This window comes from Anas platyrhynchos, chromosome 8 (genome assembly GCF_047663525.1).
Source record: "Anas platyrhynchos isolate ZD024472 breed Pekin duck chromosome 8, IASCAAS_PekinDuck_T2T, whole genome shotgun sequence".
NCBI lineage: Eukaryota > Metazoa > Chordata > Aves > Anseriformes > Anatidae > Anas > Anas platyrhynchos.
Window position 1 is genome coordinate 29301980 of NC_092594.1, and position 12244 is coordinate 29314223.

At 57.5% G+C, this 12244-nt stretch overlaps 1 protein-coding gene across 6 annotated transcripts in view; it reads left to right on the forward strand.

Annotated features, from left to right (window-relative positions):
* RNF220 (ring finger protein 220) overlaps nucleotides 1-12244 on the forward strand; it is a 186734-nt gene that overhangs the window by 75920 nt on the left and 98570 nt on the right. The window lies entirely within an intron of this gene.

Sequence of the window (12244 nt, forward strand, 5' to 3'; positions counted from 1 at the left end):
GCCAGATGCTTCCCCGTCTCCTCCAGGGAGCCTGCTGCACCTGGGAGCCCTGAACCCACTCTTTCTGTGTGGCTGCCCAGGAGGGCAGGCTCCCCACACCCTCACACACCGGGCACGCTCATGCCCCACTCCACAGCCCCATGGCTGGGTGCCAAAGAGGGGTAAAAGCATCGGGTGGCAATTTGGGGGCTCGGGAAGCACCAGAATCTGATTGTGTTTGTGCTGCCATCCTGGACCACATGGCAGCGGGGCGGTGCAGATGCCTGCACCCGTGGGTGCACTGCCCGTCTACGTGCATGGTCAGTGTGACCACATTGGGGTTGTGGAGAGGATTTGGGGTCCTTCAGGCTCAGGTTTACAGAGCTGTAGTGGGATTGCGTTTCCAAATCGCCACCACTGCTGCGTCAGATGGGGAGCAGCATGGACACCCCCTATGCCACCAGCCCCTCTCTTGCTCTCCTCCTGCCCCGGGGACATCCTGGCCACCTGGGTGAGGTGACCAAGGGTTGCTCTGGATGCCAGCAGAGCCCAAAGAGAAGGAACGGGGTGCGGGGCCCCTCCACCAAGCACCACCCATCCCCGCAGCCCCGTCCCCTCCCCGGCCGCCCGCATTCCTCCGCAGCGCCGGGGAGGGGGCCAACCTTTGGCACGTTTATTGACACTCCCTGAGTTCATACTGCGACTCTACAATCTTTCCCCGAGATTATTAAGAATTAATTGATCACTTTTATATTCCCCCCGATACCCAGTGCTGCTCCGCGACAGGCAGCGGGAGGAGGAAGGGAGACGGGGAGGAGGGCGGGGTGTGTGTAAAAAACACACTGATAAATGTTAATTACTCTTTTACAGCCCTTGTCAAATTCCAAAGCAAGTCGTAAATTCATTAAACTCTAACGGATTAAGCACATGCAGCTTATTTAGTCGCCATAAACAAGATCATTTGGATGTTGATTTTCCCCTTTTTATTGCTCCAGCAGAAAAGGGGAAAAATCAGATCAGGGAAGCAGTTGGTGGTTACCAGGGCGTCCGAAAAGTTTGGATTTATTTTATATCTTGTTTTGGTGCTCCGTGGCAGCTCTCCGGAGCCCATCAGTCCCCTGGCAGGGAGCGTGGGGCTGCCAGGAGCTGAGTCCTTGCCCCAGGTGGCTGAGCCTGAGCAGGCAAGCAGGGGAGGAAAGGGGCTGTGGGACGTGGCCACCATGGTGCTAAAAGGGTCTCAGGGCTGCCTCCTGAGTGCCGAGGCTCTTAAAGACCTGAAACAGACGGGATGCTTTTCCCATTTAGCACACCACCAGCCCTGCTTGCCGTGGGACACATTTCTGTGCCCACTCTGCCGCTGTCCCCAGGGTGCTGAATGTGTTCCCAGCAGAGCCTGGCGGCGGAGCAGAGGAGCAGGGGAGGGATGCCGTGCTGCCACCAGCACCCAACGGGGAGGGACGAGGTGCCTGTGGCTGCTCTGAACACGGGGACGGGCCCCGGGGTCCGGGCCCTACATCGCTGCCGACCCGCGCGGCGTGCTCGCCATCCTGCACTTGCACGTGTTAATAATCCAGGCTGACCTCCTGGGCTGCACGAGCAGGGGAAGGAGAATGAGAGGAGGGTCACGGAGATTAATTAATACTCAGGGCTCTAATTATGAGTTTCTTCAACACCGGGCTTCTAATGAGGAACAGGCGCTGAGACAGCTCCGAGTCCCGCTGCCCCCCAGCTGGCCCTGCTGAGACGTCTCCTGCCTCCTGGCAGGGCCAGTTGTTTGGGGAGAGGGATGGGAGCCAGCCCCCGGCCCCCTGCATCCCCCCCACTGCTGCATGGCGAGCACTGGAGACCTCCCACCACCCCCAGCACACTGGGGGGACAGGGGCAGGAGGTGGCCATGGGGACCAGAGGACCTTGGTGGGAGCATCCCCTTGTTCCCATGGGGTGGAGGATGCTTCCCAGGTGCTGTGCTGGTGGCCAGCCCTGCTGATGCTGTGGGGTTGGCCGTGTCCCACTGAGCTGCTGGTGGCCGTGGGGTTTCTCCAGCACCCAGGAGCCTCCGGTGAGGCTGTGCTGATGGGAGCAGGCGGCAGCCGTGCGCTGCAGGCAGCAGAGGGAACTCTAAACACCTTGCTGGTGCTCACTGCTTCTCTGCTACGGGGAAAAAAAATTAGGGCTTTTGCTTCAGCACTTCTAAAAAAGATGTCCTGAACAGTGGAGGGGTGACCTCCTTCCTCCAGCCCTGCCTGAGCCTGAAATCAGTACATCCCAGAGGGTCTGTGCCATGGGGATACACACAGCCACCCTCTGTGCTTGCCCCCTGGGGGGCACAGGGGAGGAGAGGAGGGGTCTCAAACACCGGGGTGTCATCCTTCAGAGCCCCACTCCTGGCCAACATCTCCCTCCTGCAGGCTCCAGCCCTTTCCTCGTGGTGGGTGCAAAGGGCACTGATAAGCACTGCAGAGCCAGCAGTGCCTGCAGGGTCCCCCCTGCACAGCCCGGGGCTCGGCTGCCGTCACCCCACATGGGGACGTGCCCCGGGGTCCCCTCCCGAGGTCCCCCCACGGCGATGGGCACTGAGGGGGCGGCGAGGGGTTAACGGCAGGAGCGTGCCCCACGCTAAGCAGTAGCTAACAGCCACCAGCTAATAACTTTATGGCTTCAAAGCAGCGCATTTATCATGCTGAAGTTTGTTTATGCACTAGTTATATGGCGCGTTAGACCAGATCTGTGTTTGGCTGATAAATTCCCGGTGACAAGCGAGGCTACCAATGGGGACTTGCTGAGTCCAAAAGACCAGTAGCTTTTTCCTGAACTCTGCTTTCTGAGATAAGCCTGGTTTTTCCTTCTTTTACTTTGTAACTAGGGAAAAAAAAAAAAAAAGGCAAAGTAAAGAGGGAGATTCCTGTCCCAGACAAGTCGCCCAACGCCACGGTCCCCACCGTGGAGCAGAGGAGGAGGAGGAGGGAGGCCGCCTGGTGAGGACCTTCCCGGAGGCTGTGTGGCAGCACCTCCGTGGTGGCAAGTGATGCACATGGGCCCGCACCAGGAGATTTGTGCATGTGCAGAGCAGGCACTGATAAGCCCTTATGGGATCTGGGAAGTTCCCACGATCAGCAAAGCTCGGTTCCTGCTGCCTGCAGGGAGTGTATTTCGGGGGTGGAAGGATTAGAGGGCAGCGTGGCGACCTTCTAGTCCTGCCTAAAGTTTCTGAAATGATATATGATCGTAGTATTCGTCATTATCTCTCACTGTTTTTATTGTACTTGTCATTATTTTGAGGTTGCGTGAGCGTGCAATTTGTTGCTGAGCACAGCACGGCTGCTGCGCTCACCTGTACCCCCTCACTGCTGGGCTAAATCGCTTTAATCCTGCTAATAATAATGACCTTCACATTTCTGGCTAGCTCTATCACTGGAGCCAAACCCACTTTGCAAACATTAACGAGCTCGGCCTCCCGACTCCGTGCAAACAGGATGGGTCAGGATTAGCTCTGCTGCTGCGGCACTGGGGAAACTGAGGCAGAAAGCAAGGAGCGGGCTGCTCCAAGCCCACCCTGAGCGGCTGCATGCGGAGCCTCTCAACCCTGTGCCCTTTGCTGTAACCATTAGATCTCACCCTGCTCCAGTTCGAACCAGTGGAGGCTTTCACTGGACCTGGGGCTGCCTGGGATGCCCAGGCGGGACGCCCAGCCCTGCTCACACCTCCGCGGTGCCACCGAGGCGGTTTGGGTGCAATGTGTGCATGGGTACAAAATGTGTGTCTGCACCTCCGCCTGCTGTGTTAGCATCCCTCGTGGCTGCCCACCTGCACGGCCATCCCTATCATAGGGTGTCCCTGGTGGGGCCGGGTACCTGTGGCATCCCCGGCCCCGTACCTGTGCCCGTCCCGGGTCCGCGTCTGTGCCTGCGCGTACCGGCCCCTGCAGGCTGTAAATACTGCCAGTGTGTCGGGGAGGTTGAGCGGTTTATGGCTCAAGGTCAGGCCCATGAATCATAAAAAGGTGTCGGAAGGAGCATTAACTCCTAGCCTTCGCTCGGTCGCTGTGTGGTTTCAGGCGGGGCCCCGGAGGCAGTGATTAAAGGGTGCACCTTCCCCTTTCAGTTTTACGGTAAAAGGAAAGCAGTAAATTAGAAGCCCGCGGGCTGGGGCAGGCCAAGTCCCGCCAGCACAGTGCCTACACGAGGACCGACCACAAACCCAGCACCGCTCCCAGGGCAGGATCCGGCCCCTGCATGTCCCGGAGCCGTTTGTCACCGCTGGGCCTCGCGTGGCCGATGGCACGGGGTGGCCGCGGGTGCTCAGCCCCGCGGAGAGGCAGCGTCCCCTCGCTCTGCGCTTTTCTTTATGACTCCAGCTATCGTTAACTCGAGTAATAAAATTTTTTGAATCCAAATAGATATAATTAACATTTAATGCCCCTGTTTTCTTGCGAATTGTCAGGACTATTAAAAGCTGCGCGTTGACTGAGGGGGGGAGGCAGATGTTTCTGCTGCCAAGGTGGGAGTGGGGGACAAAGCCCCGTCACTGCTGGGCTCCCTGTGCCAGGTCTGCAGTGCTGGGGGGCAGCAGGGGGGGCATCCAGCCCCATGGGGCGCAGGGGATGGAGGCTGTCCCCAAATCCCCCTTTTTCCTATCGCTCAGCTCCAGCAGCAAGCCTGGTGACACCCAGCCATGCGCATGGCTGGGGGTGAGCCACCAGCATCACCAGTGCCCACCTGCCCCAAAAGGCAGCAGAAAGGGCTGCGGGGAAGGCGGTGAGGTCCCTTGGGTGCCCCGCAGCACCTGCCAGCCTGGCAGCACCCCAGCCCTGCCCGCTGCCTGCGGGGCAGGCTGCCACCGCCTGCCTGCTGCCGGTAATAGCAGGGGCCTCGGGGCGAGCAGGCAGAGCACATCTGGCTGGGGATGCTGCAGGGACCCTGTTTGCTCCGGGCTCTGCTGCTGGGGAGATGGAGGTGGCTGGAGGAAAAGCCCGGTGTCCTGAGGCTGGGGCAAAGCAGAGCCTTGCGTGGCTCTGAGGAGGGAAGGAGGGAGCCCAGCAAGTTGCCAGGAGGGAAAGTGCTGCTCCTCGCCCTAAAAAAAAAAATGTGCTTTATCCCCCCCCTCACTGAGGAATGGCATCGCGGAGGCCTGGAATTGACGGGGCTGCCAGAGCTGATGGATGGCGCGACAGGGAGAGCAAAGCGGGTCAGCAGAGCAGAAACCAGCGCAGACAAAGAGACAACGTCCCCGCTCACAAACGCAGGCGGTGACACCCTGTGCCGGGGCTGGGCCCCGAACAGCCCCGTCTCTGTTGTGCTGCAGTGCTGGCACAGCTGGGGTACCTGGGGTGCCACCCGGCGACGCTGGGCTCACCCCAACAAGAGCGCCCTTTCTTCGTCCCCGCACAGGCTCCGATTGTTCGGGTGTTTCCCCTGCCACCACCCCATGGGGCTGCCGTTCCCAGAGGCTGTGCCGGGAGGATTTTCAGCAGAGATGCTGGGGCTTCGCTGGTTTTGAGAAAGGGGCCAGGTTTCCTCAAGCAGCTCCAGACCAGGACACCTCTTGGCAGTGCTGCTGTGTGAGCCTAGAGCCTTCCCGTGCCTCAGTTTCCCCACCTGAGGTCCTGCTCTGCACATGCCCTGGTGCATTCATCCAGAGTGGATGTGCCCAGTGTCCAGGGCACCCCTGGTACAGGTAGCCTCCCCTGCTGGGCACACAGCACCCCGCTGGCCATCCTGGAGCAAAGAGGGAAGCTGAAAGGTGGAAGCCTGGGCTGGTGGGCGTTTTTGGAGGCCAGCTCCAAGGACCTGGCCATGTATAGGGGCCAGCAATGGGAGGAACTGAGTTTTTGCACATCATGGAGATGGTGGCTGCAAGGGGAGCTCGAGAGCAGGTATCTCTGTTAGCTCCAGCCCTAACCTCGGTGAAACTTGTGGGCAGTTTCTGTACCTCTCCAGTTTTTTGTGCCTCTCCAGCCCCAGATGGACCTGAACCTCCCACCCTTAGCTTGGCTCTCAAGCAGCTGCCGAGTGTGCCCACAGCCACGAGGAGGAGGAGGAGAGCGGGAAAGGGGCTCAGCTTCAAATCGATGTCGAGCACTGTGATAAGAATCTCTTATCACCGTTGTCATTGTAATGGCTGGGACTGAAATGTGGGCTGAGCGAGGCCGGATCTCGGCACAGCCAGGGGTAGGGAGGAGACAGGGGCGCAGCAGGGAGGCAGTGGTGGCTCTGTGGTGGGGTCCCAGCTCTTCCAGCACCCCCTTGCTCTCTCCAGTGATGACCAGAGCCAGCTCCCCCATCCCTTCCCAGCCCCGGGTGCTGTGTGCGGAGTTACAGCAGGCAGCAGCAGCCCCCAGTGCCCCCAGCTGCAACGCCATCCCTCAGAGCCGTGCTCTGCGTCTAACCCCTCACACTCGTCCCCTATGTTTTATTAACAACTGTTGATTGGGATCCCAAGGTCATCTGGCCGTGCAGAGCCGCAGATAAAATCTAACACCGCCGCAATCCCCTGCATCTCCAGACCCACCAATCTCCCCACCTAGCTGCAATCTCTCCTCCACGGAGCTTCCTTCCAGCCGACAAGCCCCAGGAGGTTAAACCCAGTCCAGCAGCAAGGCCACTGCTCTGTCCTCCCGTGACACCCCCAGGGGCACTGCTGGGCGATGTGACATCTCCCTGCCTGCTCCCCAGGGGCTCTCCCTCTTCGCTGCTCTGGGTGGGGAGGGTGCTGCCCCTCGCCCCCGGTCCTGCTGCCAACATGGGGATAAAATCAGCAGTGGGGACTCGCACAGCTTCATCCAGCCCTGCTCTTGTTCTGCTGGAGAGGGCGGCTCTCAATGTATGGACTTCATTTTCCAGCCCTTCTGGATGCAGGTTTCATGGATGCTCCCAGCTCGGTGTCGAGGAGCGGGCGGCTGGGGTGCCGCTCCGGAGAGGTGCCTCGGGGCTTGCCCAGTTAATTCCAGGAGGAGCAGCGTGTCAGGTCGAGTGAAATTGGCCCGCTGCAGGATTTATTAACGTTTCCTTCCTTCTGCCTCCTGCTAGGTGCTGTGCTAAGATCCCACACCGTGCAGTCATCTCTCTAAAGCCGAGGGGGGCTTAGTGCTTAAATGGTTTTCTCGCCGCTGTGGAGTTTAGTGCTTGTCAACAAGCCTGAGACCTGGCTGAAGTGCCTTGACAAGCAGGGCAAGGGGGGTGGAAGAAGCAGGTATCGGTGCTGGGGGAGCAGGGAGCACACGGACTGGGTGTCCAGACTGCCCCATGTACATGGGGTTGTCACGTACCCAGCTCCGTGCACACCCTCCAGCAAGGAGACAAATTCGGCTGCCCCCTGCTCCAAGGAGAGGTGCATCTGGCCCAGCTCTGCATGAGTTTAAACCTCTCGGAAACATCTTCATTAAACACCACTAATGTGAAAAAGCAGAGCTTGCCCATATATTTTTAGCCCTTGCTTTTTAGGCTCTACCAGGAATAGATCTGTGCACACGAACTCATTTTGTGCTCGGCATTAATCTGCCTGCCTCAGCTGCCTGTGCTCCTGGGGCGAGCCCGAAGCGGGGCCGAGCGCCGTTGCAGTAACAAGCTGGCTCTGCAGATGGGGATAGCAGAGCTCGGAAACCAAACCCGGCTCCAGATGCCACTTGGAGAGGTGGCCCTGCCTGGGGAGGGCAGGAGGGGACCCTCGCCTCCCCCTGCGCCCCAGCCTGCCCTGCCCCAGGAGTGCTGCAGCAGCAGCAGCCTTGGGTGCCCCATTTGCTGCTGCACGTGGGTCGCCCGAGTCAAGCGTTTGAGCAGGATTCGGAGGAGGGCTGGGTGGTTTTATGGGCAGTAATTGCATTTACAGCCCTGCTGGCTGAGGCACTGATCGAGGGGTGAGCCCACTCCCCGCTGAAAGCTGGGTTGCAGAGCCGTCCCAAGGGCAGCCCCATCCTTTGAAGCATCCTTGGCTGGCTGCTGACCTGTGAAGGGTTGGTGAGGTCCTCAGCTGGTGTAAGCTGGCATTTCTGCATGGATTAAGCCTTTCGCTTCATGGGAAGTGCCAGAGATTTTGTTTCTTCGCCCCGCTCCTTGGCTTTGCCCTGCCACCCGCGGCACACCCCGCATTGTTTCCCCATCACCTGCCGCAGGCCCCGCATGTTTCCATTTAGCCGACATGGTGGAAAGCTGTAAAACACATGTCTGCTTCCCGAGGAGAGAGGAAAAATGACTTCAACAGCTTGGTCCAGTTAACAGCTTGGGCTCTCAACTGCACCGCTGGCTTGGCAGGGACTCTGTCCAGCTCTGCATTAGCCGGACCAAGGCGTGTGTCCAGAGGGAGGGAAGGGTGCTTGGGGGAAGGATGTTTTTGGGAAGGGTGTCCCCAGCAGCACCGGGGCTGGGCTGTCCCCAGAGAGCGGGCAGCAGCAGCACTTTCCACCCCACCCGCCACGGGCTCCTCCCAGCACAGCTCCCCATCCATCCCATACATTTACCTAACGCTAATGAGACGTATTGATTGGAATGATGGGATTTGTAAAGGTCGCGGGGTTAAAGTACATAAAACCAGCCTTTCTGGAGCTGCAATATCAGGGCCGATGGGTCTGGTGGGAGAGATTAAAGGCCTCGTGCTGCAAGAATGGAGAGAGCTGACAGCAATTACATTTCAGATGTGTGCATAGTTATAAACCCCCCCCCCAACACCCACAAGACAGGCTGCCATGTCCCCAGCATCACAGAGCGGGTCTCCAGCCTAAGCAGATCGGGGAATGAAAAGGGAAAAGGAAAAGGAAAGGAGAGATGGGTGGTCCCGTTGGAGAGGTGGTGCCCAGCCCCATCCCCGTGGCCGGGCTCATGCCCCTCTTTTCAGATCCTTTTCAGCATCTCTGCACTAGAACCACATCGATGGCATGAAACTTGGAAAGTTTCATGCTGCAGCCCCTTTTGTGAGAGCAGGACTCCCACTGCTGGTAACGAGCTGGCAGGTCATTAGAGCCGCGCTGTCCCCAGGGAAGGACCCTCCATCTGCAGCGCTCCCTGCCCGGGGGCTGCTCCAGACCCCAGAACCCAAACACTGTGGGTGAATGGGTTTTTGTCCCAGGACATGGTTAACAGGTCTCTCTGCAGGAGGAACAGATCCAGACGTGACTTTCTCCAGCAGCTTTTCTCAGCCATGGCCAGGGATGCTCAGCCCCAGGATTTTTCCCACCGAAGATGTCTCTCCTGGAGCTGCAGGGCCAGCTCTGGTGGAACCACCTCACCCTGTCCTTGCTGGACACGGGCTGTCTGGTTCTGGGTGCAAACCCAAGAAAGCCCATGCACAGCTACAACACCTGGAGGTGACCTGCTTTAAGCACTGGGGGCTCCCTTGCTGGCTGCGGGTTTCTGAGGGTGCAGGGCGATAAATATCTGCCCCTCGTTCCCTGGGTGTGCAGAGGGAGGGATGGGCGAGATAAGGGCTAGGCTGAGGAAGGTGTTGTCCTAAGGGCTCGCAGAGCCCCCACGCAGGGCAAGAAGCACATTGCTCACCTGCAACTGTAGCTGTCAAGGGCTTAGCCTGTAGCATGAAGCACCAGCACAGCAGTTGTGCTTGTTTTTTTTCCCTTCTGTTCATCCACACATGGTGGAGCCCTAAATCCTGCCCCCAAGTGCTGCTGAAGGGGCTGGGTTGGGTGGTGGCAATGGGAACACCCCCCAGCACCCCACAGCCCAGGCACCTGCCCATCTCCCTCTGCCTTTATTTATCCCTCCCGCGCTCTCCTTCCCTCTCTTCGATGGTAATGAGTGGTTTGCACTGGGAACTAAATGAAGTTGATTGCCCACTGGTGTCTGCCATTAGTGGTAATTAGTTAAAACATCAGAGTATAAACAGTAAATTGGCTCTAATAATTAATACTAGCACTCAAGCATATGAGAGACACAGAGACTGGGAGAGAAGCAGCGGCAAGCTTGTAAAATCAGCTGGGGCTGTTTTAATTAAAAAAGAAGGAATGTAAGTAACACGGTATTGGAAAAAGGACAAAAGCCATCAGGATCTTGCTTGTTAGGAGCGTGGTCCTGTCTCCCCTAGAACAGTGTTTGCCTCCAGCCTGGGCTCTCCGGCACCCGCGGCATCCCCGAGGAGCTGCTGGAGGGATGGGTTTCCTCCAGATCCGACCTCTGCTTTCCTTTGGGAAGAAGGGAGGCAGCAAGGGGCTGCCAGGGTGGGCGGCTCCTGCAGGGGAAGGTTGGGTTTTCTCCTAGAATAATTTTTTCTCGCAGGTTTTGCCAACTTGCCCTGAGCGCGTCTGCCCTTCTTCCAGCTGGTGGCGGGGAGGGGGGGAACCCAGTCCTGGGAGAAAACCCTCTGTCCCCCGAGTGCCTGATACCCTTAATCTTTTTTTTTTTTTTTTTTTAAAAAAAAGAATAATAATATTAATAAAACGCAGCTTGCAGCAGGAACCCTGCCAGCGCCGGGGCTGGTGCTGAGCCTCAGGGCGGCGGCAGGGAGCAGGATGGCGGGGCAGGGCGTTTGGGGAGGAGGGGAGGCTGCATGCATATTGCTATTAATCATCCCCGCGTGCGTTAACCATGCTAATGTCCTAAGTGACAATAGCCCATCTCGGCTCTTGATTTAGGGTCTGTGAACGGAAGCTGGGCTCCTGGGAGTAAATGCGTGAATCCTCCACTGATACTAAACCTTCTAATAAATCTAACGCACACCAAAAAGCCCTGGGCACTAAATCCCAGAATCCGGTAATTGAAACCCTTACGGCTCTCAGAAAAAAAAAAAAAAAAAAAAAAAAAAAAAAAAAGAGAAAAAAGAAAAAAAAAAAAAAGGTAACCGGTGAGTGGAAGCGAGCGTGTGTTTTTACAGAATATCCACCCTATCTGCACCTGATTATCTCTAGTGGAGACAAAGGAAACCCAGTGCCTCCTCGTGAAGTGCTTCATTCCACGGGCTTAAAATAATCCCTGGGGAAACAGCAGCCTCGGTGCTTGGGGTGCTCGGGCCCTGGCCACATCCCATTGCTGCCAAATGCCACCAAATGGGGTCTCCATCTCCAGGAGGGGGGCATTTGTAGGAATAAGTACGTTTGGGTTGGGGCCGTGAAGAATTTGGTGTCGTTCCCACAGCCTGCGTGTTTCTGGTAGCCAGTGCTGAGGCTGTTTATGGGTTTGTTTGCTTCAGAAAGGATTACGATGGTGTTTTCTTCTGCTTTTAATCTCTGTTACAGACCACTCTGTAATGCCTTGGCAGGGGACTTAATAAATATAGTCATTGGGTAATGGACGGTGATGATACTGGCAGGCTCGGGGGAGGCTGCAGAGGAGGGTGCTGGGGGGCACCTGTCTGATTTTTGGGGCAGGGGGACCGTGTCCGCCCTGGGATCACCCCCATGCAGGGGCTGCCCAGACCTCTCCCAACTGAGCATCCCTCATCACCGGGACTGCCCTGTGCCCGGGGGGCCTGGGCCATCCTGCCCATACTCTCAGAAATCAGAGAGAATTGGGTTTTTATTCCTCCTCTCCCAACCTTTCCTGGTACCTCTGCCTGGATGATGAGCACAGATCTTCGTCATCTCCTTTGCCATCAGGTCACTCTCCCAGCCCTGGGGAGCCCCACTGTTTCACTCTACACACCACAAAGTCATCACAGCTTTTTTTGGGTGGCCCTGTGCCCTGCAGGTGACGGACACCAAGCTGTCACCTGCCTGCCACATCTCCCAGGGATGGGGACGACCACGGGGACCGCGGGATTCCCAGCGCCTCCCCGGCCCCCCCAAACCTGGAGGGAGCCCGAGCACCCTCGTTTCTCAGGTCACCGCTTGGCTAATGGTCTATTAATTTGTTCAATTGTCCCCTGTGAGGCAAACTCAATTTCTGCCCGAGATTCCTCCCTGCCTGTCAGCGCGGTGATGGATAGGACGAGCGGCTGTCACCGCCGGCCCCAGCGCCCGCTCGGCTCGCCGGGCTCCGCGCCTGCACCTCCGCCTGCCTCACGCCCAAGGATCTGTCCCCGGCAATGAAAAATGACAGAAATATTTAAGGACAAATAAGGTTTACAAACCCAATTTAAAATTATTACGGGAGGCCCTGGCTGCAGATGGGCACAAGCTGATTCGCGGCGGCAATCAAATCGAATTTCCTTATCGTTGTATTATTTTAGGGCGTTATCTGGCCCCATAATGCAGTTATAAATTCAATTTCATCTGCGAGCGTTCATTGTTTACTGTCGCCTGTTTGCTGGGGAAAATGTAAACACTTCGCGGCCCTTGGCTGCAAAATTAATTTCTGGCTGAAAACAGGAAAGGGGAGAAAAAGTGGAA